Below are 15,033 nucleotides of genomic sequence, written 5' to 3' on the forward strand. Positions count from 1 at the left end.
CGTAGTCTTCCTCTCCCCCTTTGTACTTACTGGGCACCATGCCAAGTTTATAGAACATTCTCTGCAGGTCTTGTCTCCCAGCCGTCCTTCAGCTTCTTTTTCCTTCCTCTTTATCTCTCGGCCCCCCTAACCAGATACCAAAGATCCGCATAGTATCCCATAACAGTCACTAGTTGTTATCAGTTGTTCTGAAACTCCCAGACATCAAACACAAACAGCTTTCTTATTTGACGCTTCATGAGTAATTAAAACATTCTTCCCCAGCCATTCACAGACACATCTATAGCAGTGTTAAGTTAATCTCGAAGAAGACAGGAAAAAAGGCTGTAACTGTTGGAAATAGAAGTCCGGAATAACAAAAGCAAACAGGTTCATAAATTTAAGGAGTGTTTTCTGAAGACGTGATAAATTGACTAGAATGAGGGGGAGACTGGGACACACTGCATCTGTGGTTCAAGAATTAAATTGCCAGTGCAGGGCCCAGAGGCAGACAGGATTCAAACAGAATTGTTCTTTATGGACACGAATTGTTAAAACATTCCTCACAATCCCTTATCTTCTTTTTAATATCAACAATTTGTGTCACTTCTGTTGTTAATAACTGGATTTCATCAGTCTGTTCTTGGAGGGTCCAATTCTTAAGCATCATAATTGACATATCCCCTTCCTTTTTTAATGAAGTTATTACAAATGTACTATTTATCACCCGGCGTATTAATAGTGTAAGACAAGGTATCATACAAGGTACAAATAATAACGTCATTATACCACATAACAATAAAAATAACACTCTTTTAACCCATGGTCCACCAGGCAGCCATGAAAATAAATCCCATTCCATATCCTTCCAGGTTCGTGTTTGCTCGCTCACCTCCCCCCTCCTTCTCTGGGATGGGAGAGAGAAATGGGAAAGTGAAGCCTGTGAGTTGAGATAAAAACAAGAAAATAATAACAATAATAATAATAACAATAATGATGATAATAGTACTACTAGTAATAATGTGTACGAAACAAGTGATGCACAATGCAATTGCTCACCACCTGCTGTCCGATGCCCAGCCTAACCCCGAGCAGTCCGGCCCTCCTCCCAGCCTGCCTGCTGGCCGGACAGTGAGAAGCTGAAACATCCTTAGCTTGGTGTAAGCACTGCTCTGTAACAATTAAAACATCAGCATATTATTAACATTCTTCTCATCCTAAACCAGAACATAACATTCTATCAGTTACTAGGAAGAAACACCCTCATAATCAATCTTTAAACAGCAATTACTTAAGTTAAATTTTCCACAGACTTCTCCTTCTTGTGCTAGTAAATAATCCAAAGCTAGGCAATTTTGATACAAAGCAGTTCTCATCTTTATAACTCATTTAGATCAGTTCTCATCATTTATAACTATTTCTATTACAGCTAATAACCTAATTATTCTATTAAGTATATATACTGGGGTCCTATAGCCCCAGGATCTGTCTTCTGCTCACGTAGCTGGATCATAATAGGCAAACGCCTTCAGTCAAGGAGTTAGGCCCACTTTCAGGGTCAATTCAGGCTTGTGTTACTGTTCGGCCTGTCAGGGTGATCCAGCTCCTGGAAAACGAATCACAATTTTATATAGGTTTAAAAAAGAGTTTTTTTTATGTTATTTTCTCGGGACAACTTGATCTTAGTGTGGGAGAAGTCCGGTCGAGGCGCTCTCACTCGGCAGTCAATACCCATAGGGGTTGCCTCCCTCGGTAGATCATACACACTGCAGTGGAGGGTCCTGCCCCAGTCTTGCCTTCTCCCTTTTCTCCCTTTAGGCTTGTCCCCTTTATTTGGCATCCTTAATTCATGCAGAGCCTCGTTGTCAGAATATTAGTTCTCCCTTAGCTTGAGTTTCAGTTTCCCAGGAGCGGACTCAACCCTCCAAGTTTCAGTAGTTACTGGTCCTTTTATTCTGGATGCGTGGGTCCCTTTCTGCAGTTCTCACAGCTGTTTCAGTAGTAAGTAAAACAAGGTACAGTCCCTCACATCGGGGGTTCAGTGATTCTTTCCTCTCGTGGCTGCTTGTTGAAACACTTTCTTTTTTATCTTCTGACAAGTTAAATAACAGTTATCTAATTTGCTTTGCCGTATGGCCCTTTCCAGGTTCCTGTAACAGGATTCATCTGATAGCCTTTCAGGTTGATACAGATTTGACTACAGATACCAGGGTTTTGGCATTCATCACTATCTCCACAGTTTCCCAGCTGGACAGTCACATTCATTTATGTTGCATTCCTTCAGGGGCTCATCACCCCAGTCCTTGCAGTCTCTCTGCTGGTTACACACTTTATTGATATCTATGCATTCTCCACTTCTGCACTTGAATTTGCCAGGTCCAGAGCACTGAATAACATTGTTACAGTTTGCTTCATCAGTGCCATCCAGACAGTCTCTCACACCACTGCACTGCCTACTCCCATGGACACAGTTCCCATCTTCACATCTGAACTGGTCTGGCCTGCAGGTCCAGGAAGGGCAGTAAATTTCATCACTTCCATCCTTACAATAAGGATCTCTGTCACATCGCCACAATTCTCTTCATCTTCTCCACTGTCACAGTCTTTTTCACCATCACATTTCCATGACACTGTTCTCATATGACACAGCTCAGCACTTTCATCAGACCCATCTTCACAATCCGGATCCCCATCACACTTCCATCTGTTTAGCACACACTGACCACTGTTGCACACAAAGTCAGAGTCAGCACACATCTTCTTCACACAAGCACTCTCATCACTGCCATCTGAGCAGTCTTCACATTTTGCTCTAGCACCGTCAGCAGCAGTGCACAGGCTGGCGAGGGCGAGCAGCAGGCAGAGTGCCCTGCACCGTCACCTGTGTCACTTATACTACTCCTATTACCCATGCTGTTAGTGTCAGTGGCATCCTCCTTGTACCGTTTCTGTCTTTGTCTCCCCCCTTTTCTTTTTGCCACTGGCCATTCACCACAAATGGATAAGACACATGATTACTAGTTAGAAAAGAGAGTGTAACGTCTGCTATACGGCTGCAGGCAGTGCCAGCTGCAACCTTAGAAGCGGTTTGGGAAAGAGCCTGCCGGTGGTCATTTGGCAGTGTAATCTGCGTCTCTGCACTTCTGCCCTGCAATAGAGCTAAGTCGTCATTAGTAATAGCTATAACACCGATCTGGGGACTAATAGTCTTTTTTGCATTGCAAGATAAACCTTTTATAAAAAGAATGCTAGAGTGAAGCAGCACAGCTGCATGGTTCCGTCAAACAGTCTGCAGGGTCCTGATGTCTGCCCCTCTGCTCTGTGCCGACTCGCCTCACGGTGAGAGTCGACTGCTGTTGTCCACTGACGCCTCTGGTCTCCCGTAGCAACTCGATCTCGGATGTCCCGCAATTACTTCAATTTCCCTGCGTTTTGCAGCTTCTGCCAGGTCTATTCTGTGTCTCTCAGAGCCGTCCGTGGCTCTGCAGCATCTCTCAGGGCTCCCTCCGTCCAGCGGTAGTCCCTCCGTAGTGTCTCGGGTCTCCCGGCGCCACTCCAGTCTCTCGGCGCCGCTCCGGTCTCTCGGCCTGTTCAGGTCTCAGCGAGTCCAGGTCTCGGCCTGTGCGGGCCTCATATGTTGCAGGAAGCACAGCTGAAAGCACCAGTAGAGTCAGATCATGCTCCTGCCTTTTTCTTGTCACAGTCAAAACATTTAAGAGCAAAAATAGGATGCACAAGATACACAAGATACACCAGGCCCACATATTGGGCACCACCACTCAAAACTTGGATAAAACAGCACTTCTTTTCAGTCTGTCAAGCACTTCGTTCGTCTCTGCCCACTCCCCTTGCGGAGAGTACGGAACAACGGATCAGAACTCTGCACTCGCTTTGCATCTCACTCACACAGCACAATCGCACATGGAGGCCTCCAGCACATCTCATTCATACCACAGGAATATAATTTAGAATGATAACCAACCAAGTATTGTCTCTGACTGTGTTCTTCGTGAAGTGACTTCACACAGAATCACACAGAATTTCTAGGTTGGAAGAGACCTCAAGATCATCGAGTCCAACCTCTGACTTAACGCTAGCAGTCCCCACTAAACCATATCCCTAAGCTCTACATCTAAACGTCTTTTGAAGACTTCCAGGAATGGTGACTCCACCACTTCCCTGGGCAGCCTGTTCCAATGCCTCACAACCCTTTCAGTAAAGAAGTTCTTCCTAACATCTAACCTAAAACTCCCCTGGCTCAACTTAAGCCCATTCCTCCTCGTCCTGTCACCAGGCACGTGGGAGAACAAACCAACTCCCACCTCACTACAGCCTCCCTTGAGGTACCTATAGAGAGCGATAAGGTCGCCCCTGAGCCTCCTCTTCTCCAGGCTGAACAAGCCCAGCTCCCTCAGCCGCTCCTCGTAGGACTTGTTCTCCAGGCCCCTCACCAGCTTCGTCGCCCTTCTCTGCACCTGCTCAAGCACCTCGATGTCCTTCTTGTAGCGAGGGGCCCAAAACTGAACACAGTACTCAAGGTGCGGCCTCACCAGAGCTGAGTACAGGGGGACGATCACTTCCCTAGCCCTGCTGGTCACACTGTTTCTGATACAAGCCAGGATGCCGTTGGCCTTCTTGGCCACCTGAGCACACTGCTGGCTCATATTCAGCCGACTATCCACCATCACTCCCAGGTCCTTCTCTGCCTGGCAGCTTTCCAACCATTCCTCTCCCAGCCTGTAGCTCTGCTTGGGGTTATTGCGCCCCAGGTGCAGGACCGGGCACTTGGCCTTGTTGAACTTCATACAGTTGGCCTCAGCCCATCGGTGCAGCCTATCCAGATCCTCCTGCAGAGCTTTCCTACCCTCAAGCAGATCGACACACGCACCTAACTTGGTGTCATCTGCAAACTTACTGAGGGTGCACTCAATGCCCTTGTCCAGATCATCGATGAAGATATTAAAGAGGACCGGCCCCAGCACCGAGCCCTGGGGGACGCCACTAGTGACTGGCCTCCAACTGGACTTGGCTCCATTCACCACGACTCTTTGGGCCCAGCTATCCAGCCAGTTTCTAACCCAACGAAGCGTACGCCAGTCCAAGCCAAGAGCAGCCAGTTTCTTGAGGAGAATGCTGTGGGAGACAGTGTCAAAAGCCTTGCTGAAGTCAAGGTAGACCACATCCACAGCCTTTCCCTCATCCACCCAGCGCATCACTTTGTCATAGAAGGAGATCAGGTTCGTCAAGCAGGATCTGCCTTTCATAAACCCATGCTGACTGGGCCTGATCGCCTGCTTGCCCTGCAAGTGCTGCGTGATGACTCTCAAGAGGATCTGCTCCATGAGCTTCCCTGGCACTGAGGTCAAACTGACAGGCCTGTAGTTTCCCGGGTCTGCCCTCCGGCCCTTCTTGTACATGGGCGTCACGTTTGCTAGCCGCCAGTCAACTGGGACCTCCCCCGATCCCCAGGACTGCTGATAAATGATGGACAGTGGCTTGGCCAGCTCCTCTGCCAGTTCTCTCAGTACCCTTGGGTGGATCCCATCCGTCCCCGTCGACTTGTGCACATCTAAGTGCCGTAGCAGGTCACCAACCAGTTCTTCATGGATAGTGAGGGCCACATCCTGCTCCCCATCCCCTTCCACCAGCTCAGGGTACTGGGTATCCAGAGAACAACTGGTATTGCCGCTAAAGACTGAGGCAAAGAAGGCATTGAGCACCTCCGCTTTTTCCTCATCTCTTGTAACTAAGTTTCCCCCTGCATCCAGTAAAGGATGGAGATTCTCCTTAGTCCTCCTTTTTGTGTTGATGTATTTATAGAAACGCTTTTTGTTATCTTTAACAGCAGTAGCCAGATTGAGCTCCAGATGAGCTTTGGCCTTCCTAATTTTGTCCCTGCACAGCCTCGCTACATCCTTAGTCCTCCCTAGTGGCCTGCCCACTTTTCCAAAGATTATAAACCCTCTTTTTTCTCCTAAGCTCAAGCCACAATTCTCTGTTGAGCCAGGCTGGTCTTCTTCCCCGCCAGCTCGTCTTTGGGCACGTGGGGACAGACCGTTCCTGCGCCATTAAGATTTCCCTCTTGAAGAGCGCCCAGCCTTCCTAGACTCCTTTGCCCTTCAGAACCGCCTCTCAAGGGACTCCACCAACTAGTGTCCTGAGCAGCTCAAAGTCAGCCCTCCGAAAGTCCAATACAGCGGTTTTACTGGTCCCCTTCCTGGCCTCACCAAGAATAGTGAACTCCACCATTTCGTGGTCACTCTGACCAAGACAGCTCCTGACAATCACATCCTCCACCAGTCCTTCTCTGTTTGTGAAGAGAAGGTCTAGCGGGGCGCCACCCCTGGTAGGTTCACTAACCAGCTGCGTCAGGAAGCTATCTTCCACGCTCTCCAGAAACCTCCTAGACTGCTTTCTCTGGGCTGTGTTGTGCTTCCAGGATATGTCAGGGAAGTTGAAGTCCCCCACGAGTACAAGAGCTGACGATTTTCGCAACTTCTGTCAGCTGCCTGTAGAGTTCCTCATCCGTCTCCTCATCCTGGTTCGGCGGTCTATAGCAGACCCCGACCAGGACACTAGCCTTGTTGTCCCTGCCGATCCTAACCCAAAGGGACTCGACCTTGTCATTCCCAGCCTCGAGTTCTACAACCTCGAAAGACTCTCTAATATAGAGAGCCACACCACCACCCCTTCTGTGCTGCCTGTCCCTTCTAAAGAGCTTATAGCCAGGCATTGCAGCACTCCAGTCATGAGACTGGTCCCACCACGTCTCCGTGATGGCAACCAAGTCGTAGCCTGCCTGCTGCACGATGGCTTCCAGCTCCTCCTGTTTGTTACCCATGCTGCGTGCATTGTTGTAGATGCACTTCAGCTGGGCCATTGCCTTATCCTCCGGCCTTGCCATTGTTCCCCCTGGCTCAGCCCCAACAATCCTAGCCTCAGCCCCATCCCCATTCCTACCTATTTTAAAGCCCTCTCAATGAGCCCTGCCAGCTCCTGGCCCAGGATCCTTTTTCCCCTAAAAGATAGGGACCCGTCTGCGGCCATCAGGCCAGGTGCTGAGTAAAGTGCCCCATGATCAAAAAACCCAAGATTTCTGCATTGGCACCAGCCCCGGAGCCACGTGTTTAACAGGTGGGCTTTCCGTGTCCTCTCTGAACCCCTTCCTGCCACCGTAGGGATGGATGAAAACACCACCTGCACTCCCGCTCCATCCACTAACCGACCCAGTCCCCTAAAGTCTCTTTTGATAGCCTTGAGGCTTCTCTCTTCGATGTTGTCACTGCTCGCCTGGACTATCAAAAGAGGGTAATAGTCAGAGGGGCTTACCAGGTTGGGAAGCTTCCTGGCAACGTCCCTGACCCTGGCCCCAGGGAGGCAGCAGACTTCCCTACGGGTAGGGTCAGGCCGACAAATAGGGCCCTCTGTTCCCCTAAGAATAGAGTCTCCAACAACAATAACCCTTCTGTCTTTCTTGATGGAGGCAGTCCTGAGGCGTGGAGTCGACCTCCTCGCCCTAGGCATCCTCCTGGGAACACTTGCTACCTCTTCCTCAGCTACTGGTCTGTCGAGCTCCAGGGCCTCAAACCTGTTGTGTAAGGGCACCTGGGAATGCGGGGCCGGAAGGGGAGGGTGTCGCCTGAGATGTCGAGCAGGGACCTGTTTCCATTCCTCCTCAGCTCCCAGATCCCCTCCCTCTGCCCAACGGCTACAGGGCAGGGGGTCCACCCCCATTTGAGGAGTCTCACCTCGGTACCTCCCCTTGAGGCCCTGCAGGGAGTTACTCCAGAAGTCTATCTCTCGCTCACACTCCCTGATGGCCCTCAACCTCTCCACCTCTTCCTTGAGCTCCGCCACCATGCGGACCAGGTCATCCACCTGCTCGCACCTCACGCACACAGTTTCTCTGCCTCCCGCCGATGGCAGCAACAGGCTCAGACACTCCTTGCATCCAGTGACCTGAACTGCGGCATTTTTTATCGGGTAGTCGGTCTGGGTGTGTACCGACTTCCTGGAGAGCGCGCCGTGCCTGGTAGAGACCATTATCACCTAGCTACGGCTGTTGTTAAGGAGGTGTTGTTTGTGTGTAGGGGGAGCGCTCTGCCCTTCCTGCGCGCCCTGCCTGCGCTAACTGCCGCGCCACTCCCAATTGTAACACTTGTAACACTTTGTTTCAAACCCTTACATTTACACAAATACTTTCAACACAAAATACATACAATATGCAAATATTACAATATACAAAATGTCAACACAAAATACAACACAAAATACATACATAAAAACACATACAATTATTAACATTCCAGTTAGTATCCCTCCAGCAGCCAAAAACATACAGTTTGTCTGCAGTTTTAGGAGATCTCTGCTCCTGCGGTGAGCAGCTGAGAGTGGAGTCCCCTCCGAGCAAAAACACTCAGGGGGCACCTAGGGGCATCCACGCTGCAGCCGATCCCGCAGCCGAGCAGAGTGTCTCCTGCCTGGCTCACCAAAATGACTCACAGAAAGCTGACTCCACAATCAGTAAGATTGTAAAGTAGGTATGTTTACTCAATTCTGGGCGGCACGGGGCGGGTAGTCCCACCAAAGTCATGCACACCTAACGTGGCAACTTGCTTTAGAAAAGAGTTACATATACATGAACATTCCTATACATATGCATAACCTGTCCCTTTGTGAACAGTCCTCCTTATCTCAGACCCCTTGATTAAAGTCTGAACCATGAGGTTGTTTTTGATCTGGTTCTCGGGGTCCAAGAGGCTCCTGTTATCTAGAGGTATAAGTGCAGCACAGCACAAATGTAGCACATATTCATTCTTAATCAATTGCTCTCTAAGTTCTAATTCCAATGTTTCAGCTTGCTCTTTTCCAGATCCACGGGTATTCTACTATTAATGTTCAAAGCCTGACAGACCCCATCCTCCGTGGATCAAAATACATGGGGTCTTAAGGGTTCTTTTGGTCATTCTATCATAAAATACTGGATCATTTTTAATTTACTCTTTAATTTTCTGGGGCCCCTATTGTTCCAATTTCTAATCATTATTCATAATGGACTTTTTGCTACCTTCTTCCTCGTCCTTGGTCTTCGATTTTATCTGACCCATCCGGGAATTTTACTTGTGGCAATTCCCACAGCCCTTGGTTGCCCCCAGTGAGAGTGTCTTGCAGGGGGTTTAGGACCTATCACCCACCCACGTATCACTCCCTTCACCGGCCCAGCCCCCCCAACAGGAGATTAGAACCAGTGAGAAAACAAAAAGACCTCCACGCTGACTTTAGAAGTCTCAGTTACACTCTCACACACAAACACTGGCAACCGCACCTTTACCCAATCGAACGGTATCTTACAAATCAGTCGTCTTCGTCCAGAATCCAACTGGACGGTATCCACAAGCATCTCTGCTGTCTTCGTCTGGGATCGAACCAGACGGTATCCACAAATGACTGTCGTCTTCATCCGGTTCGATTCCGGACACCGGAATCCAACCGAACTATATCCAAACGACCCTGTCTTCTTCGTCCGGATCTTCGCGCGCAGAATTATGGGCAAAAAACAGCCGGCAAGGGAGCTGTTGGGGGGGCTGGGCCGGTGAAGGGAGTGATACGTGGGTGGGTGATAGGTCCTAAACCCCCTGCAAGACACTCTCACTGGGGGCAACCAAGGGCTGTGGGAATTGCCACAAGTAAAATTCCCGGATGGGTCAGATAAAATCGAAGACCAAGGACGAGGAAGAAGGTAGCAAAAAGTCCATTATGAATAATGATTAGAAATTGGAACAATAGGGGCCCCAGAAAATTAAAGAGTAAATTAAAAATGATCCAGTATTTTATGATAGAATGACCAAAAGAACCCTTAAGACCCCATGTATTTTGATCCACGGAGGATGGGGTCTGTCAGGCTTTGAACATTAATAGTAGAATACCCGTGGATCTGGAAAAGAGCAAGCTGAAACATTGGAATTAGAACTTAGAGAGCAATTGATTAAGAATGAATATGTGCTACATTTGTGCTGTGCTGCACTTATACCTCTAGATAACAGGAGCCTCTTGGACCCCGAGAACCAGATCAAAAACAACCTCATGGTTCAGACTTTAATCAAGGGGTCTGAGATAAGGAGGACTGTTCACAAAGGGACAGGTTATGCATATGTATAGGAATGTTCATGTATATGTAACTCTTTTCTAAAGCAAGTTGCCACGTTAGGTGTGCATGACTTTGGTGGGACTACCCGCCCCGTGCCGCCCAGAATTGAGTAAACATACCTACTTTACAATCTTACTGATTGTGGAGTCAGCTTTCTGTGAGTCATTTTGGTGAGCCAGGCAGGAGACACTCTGCTCGGCTGCGGGATCGGCTGCAGCGTGGACGCCCCTAGGTGCACCCTGAGTGTTTTTGCTCAGAGGGGACTCCACTCTCAGCTGCTCACCGCAGGAGCAGACAAAGATCTCCTGAAACTGCAGACAAACTGTATGTTTTCAGCTGCTGGAGGGATACTAACTGGAGTGTTAATAATTGTATGTGTGTATTTTGTGTTGACATTTTGTATATTGTAATATTTGCATATTGTATGTATTTTGTGTTGAAAGTATTTGTGTAAGTGTAAGGGTTTGAAACAAAGTGTTACAAGTCACTTTACGAAGAACACAGAGACAATACTTATTTGGTTGGTTATCATTCTAAATTATATTCCTGTGGTATGAGTGAGATGTGCTAGAGGCCTCTGTGTGCGATTGTGCTGTGTGAGTGAGATGCAAAGCGAGTGCAGAGTTCCGATCCGTGGTTCCGTGCTCTCCACAAGGGGAGTGGGCAGAGACGAACGAAGTGCATGACAGACTGAAAAGAAGTGCTGTTTTATCCAAGTTTTGAGTGGTGGTGCCTAATATATGGGCCTGGCGGTGTATCTTGTGATCCTATTTTTGCTCTTAAATGTTTTGACTGTGACAAGAAAAAGGTGGGAGCATGATCTGACTCTACTGGTTGTGATAAATTAGTGGGGGTTTGTTCATTGTCTTTGAGGAATTTGGAGAATCTGCTGGGGAGAGAAGGTTGTAAAATTTAATGGCCTTGATAAGGGAGGAAGCAGGAGGGGGTGTTGGATGAACATCCTTGAGTTAAACCAGACTCTGTGAAATTCCTTATCACAAGACATCCTTCTTGCCGCTTCACTACCCCCACCTGAACACGAAGCAGAGGAATAACGACCCCCCTCTCAACAATAGACTGCGCATCCTCAGCTAGTTCAACAAGTCCTGATAAGCCGGAATTCAACTGCTATAAAACAGCAACACTGGAAAGGGAAGTTGCGTGCTGTTGCGGAGCGGAGACTCCCCAGCCGCCCAGCGCTGTTTTGCTTGTGTCTGCTTACTTGATTAATAAAATAATTTTCAATAGACCAGTAAATTGTGTGGTCTAATTTATAACAATTTGGTGTCGTGACTCGGATGAAGACGGATTGATCAGGAGTCCCTCTAGGGCAGGCGCCCCGCCGATTTCGGCGGCCCCAGAAACGGAAACTCCTGCTCGAGCCCTTCATCGACGAACCCAAAATTAGACACAAGCAAATAAAACCGGTAAACCCCAGGCAACCTTTGTGCACGAAGCCTGAACATAGACCCACGGGGTGGGTAAGTATAGGCCGGTGTTCAGTTCGGTTGGGGTTGGGTATCCCGGAGCACGATGTGTGAGACGTCCAAGTGCGGACGAAGCGAGTGCGGACCCCTCGGTAGTGTGGTTCCCACCTCCCGCGAGGGACTGGGCCACGAAAAGGGGGAAGCGTTGTGTGTGTGTGTGCGATGGTGCTCCGGAAGATGGGGCAGAAAAAAAGTAAGCCTTCTGGCCCCATGAGGGAGGAATCCAGTGTTGTAGGGATACCCTCTGTTCCTTCTGATAGTCCGTTAGGACAAATGATTAAGAATTGGGATGATTCCCCTTCTAGGCGGGGAAAGAGTAAAGTTTAAATGGTTTATTATTGTATAGAAGTGTGGGGCAACAAGCCCATCAAAGGGGACAGCGTTTTCTGGCCTCCGTTTAGCTCCTTTGAGGATTGGGTATGCCAAGCCCTCAACATTTATGTTAACTCTAAGGAGCCCTTTAATCTGGAAGAAAGTGAATATGCGCACCTCTGGATAAATTCAGATACGAGGACGCATCTATATCTCTAAAAGAAAAAGGGCGGAATAAAAAGAAAAAGGACTTAGAAGTCCTGACATCGCCCCCACCCTATATTCCACCGCCTGCACCAACGGCTCCTGTCCTTAGTGGACCCCCCGAATTAGCAAATGCAGGAGAATCGGAATCGGATCATGAAACACAGGGCCCAGTAACCAGAAGCAGGGCAAGAAATCAGAAATCTGCTTTAAGGGAGGAATTATATCCCCTACGAGAAATAGCAATGGGGGGATCCCAGCCAGGAATGGGATACGTGGCCGTCCCCATTAACTCAGGGGATGTGAGAGATTTTAAAAAAGAAATGGGAAATTTACTAGAAGACCCATTGGGAGTGGTGGAACGAGTAGACCAATTCTTAGGCCCAAATGTATATACCTGGGAAGAGTTACAATCCATCCTGGGAATTCTCTTTACATCAGAGGAAAGAGGAATGATTAGGCGTGCTGGGATGCGAATTTGGGATCAGCAACACCAGCAGGGGCCGGCTGCAGATATAAAGTGGCCAATGCAGCAGCCTAATTGGAACAATCAAGACCCCATACACTGGGGACATATGCAAGATTTAAGAACAATCATAATTCAGGGGATACGAGAATCTGTCCCCAGAGGACAGAACATAAACAAAGCTTTTAACGAACAACAGAAAAAGGATGAAACCCCAACGGAATGGTTTGAAAGATTACGAAAGAATTTTCAACTATATAGTGGTTTAGACCCTGGAACCCCGGTGGGGGAGGCATTACTTAAAGCCCAGTTTGTGGCAAAATCATGGGTAGATATTAGGAAAAAATTGGAAAAAATAGAAGATTGGCAAGATCGAGGTCTGGACGAATTATTAAGGGAGGCACAGAAGGTGTATGTTAGAAGGGAAGAAGAGAAGGAAAAAAAGCAAGTACGTATGATGGTGGCAGCAGTGCGAGAAGGACAAAGGGGGGCTGGACCGAATCGAAGGTTCGACCCGATGCATGGGAGACCTAGGGAGGAGGAAAGAGGCAGTAAAGAACGGAAAAACGTGACCTGTTTTTATTGCAACAAGAAAGGTCACATGAAGAAAGAATGCAGGCAGAGAAAAGAGGATGAGAGGATGTTTAAGAGTGAATAGGGGTGTCAGGGGCTCTATTTGCTGGGGATCCGAAATAAGACAGAGCCCTTGAAAAAATTAAAAGTGGGTCCCCAGCGTGAGGAGGTAGAATTCCTCATGGACACAGGGGCTGAAAGATCAACAGTCCAAACCTTGCCCACTGGATGCAAGGCCTCCACCGAAAAAGTCCAGGTAATTGGAGCAAAGGGGGAGCCCTTTGGGGTCCCTGTTATAAAAGAAGTATTAATAGAATCAGATTCTAAAGTGAGTAAGGGGACTCTGCTTCTAGTACCGGAGGCTGAGTATAATTTGTTAGGGAGAGATTTAATAATAGAATTAGGAATAGGGTTAGAAGTGATAGGAAAAAAATTAGAAATTAAATTGTGCCCACTCCGAGTAGAAGATAAAGCAAACATCAATCCTAGAGTCTGGTATATGCCAGAAAGTGTAGGAAAATTGAAAATATGGCCTTTTGAAGTGACCATAAACAAACCAGAAATACCAGTAAGGATAAAACAATATCCCATCTCAGAAGAAGGTAGGAGAGGGTTAAAACCCGAAATTCAACGGCTGCTACAGCAAGGGCTATTAGAACCTTGTATGTCTCCCTTCAACACTCCTATTTTGCCAGTAAAAAAGAAGGATGGAGAGTACAGATTGGTACATGATTTACAAGAAATTAATAAGAGAACTGTTAGCAGGTTTCCTGTGGTGGCCAATCCACATACACTGCTCAGTAAATTACACCCAGAAGATCAGTGGTATAGTGTAATTGATCTAAAAGATGCATTCTGGGCATGCCCCCTGGATGAAAAATCTAGGGATTATTTTGCCTTTGAATGGGAGGACCCAGACACCTATAGAAAACAGCAGTTAAGGTGGACGGTCCTGCCCCAGGGGTTTACAGAATCCCCAAACTTGTTTGGGCAAGCACTGGAACAAATTTTGCAGGAGTACAACAGAGTACCGGGCACAACCCTGATCCAATACGTAGATGATTTACTAATAGCTGGAAAAGATGAAGACATTGTAAGACAAGCTAGTGTTAGTCTATTGAATTTTTTGGGGTCGCAGGGACTAAAGGTGTCCAGGTCAAAACTACAGTTTGTAGAAAAAGAGGTAAAATATTTGGGTCATTTGCTAAATAAAGGAACTAAGAGGCTGGATCCTGAAAGGGTTAAAGGGATCCTAGGAATAAAGGCCCCAACTACCAAAAGGCAAGTGTGGCAATTGTTAGGTTTAACTGGATATTGTAGACAATGGATAGAAGATTACAGTGGAAAGGTTAAATTTCTATATGACAAATTGAATAGGGATGGATTACTCAAATGGACAAAAGAAGATGAGGAGCAATTAGAAAAATTAAAAGAAGAACTGATGCATCCACCAGTTTTAAACTGCCCGGAATTAAAAAAAACATTTTTCTTGTTCGTAAATAGCACAGAGGGGACTGCCTATGGTGTACTAGCTCAAGAATGGGCAGACAGTAAAAAACCAGTAGCCTATTTATCTAAGCTATTAGACCCCGTTAGTAGAGGTTGGCCCAGCTGCTTGCAAGTAGTGGTGGCAGCTGCCCTACTAGTGGAAGAAGCACAAAAAATTACGTTAGGGGGAGAAATAAAGGTTATATCCCCTCACAATATACGTGGGGTGCTGCAACAAAAAGCTGAAAAATGGATAACGGATGCAAGGTTACTAAAATATGAAGGAATCCTAATATCCTCACCCAGATTAACATTAGACACGACTGCAGCACAAAACCCTGCTCAGTTTCTTTATGGTGAACCAAATGAGCAGCCCA

The sequence above is a fragment of the Aythya marila genome, assembly GCF_965140915.1.
Source record: "Aythya marila genome assembly, chromosome: W".
Lineage (NCBI taxonomy): Eukaryota > Metazoa > Chordata > Aves > Anseriformes > Anatidae > Aythya > Aythya marila.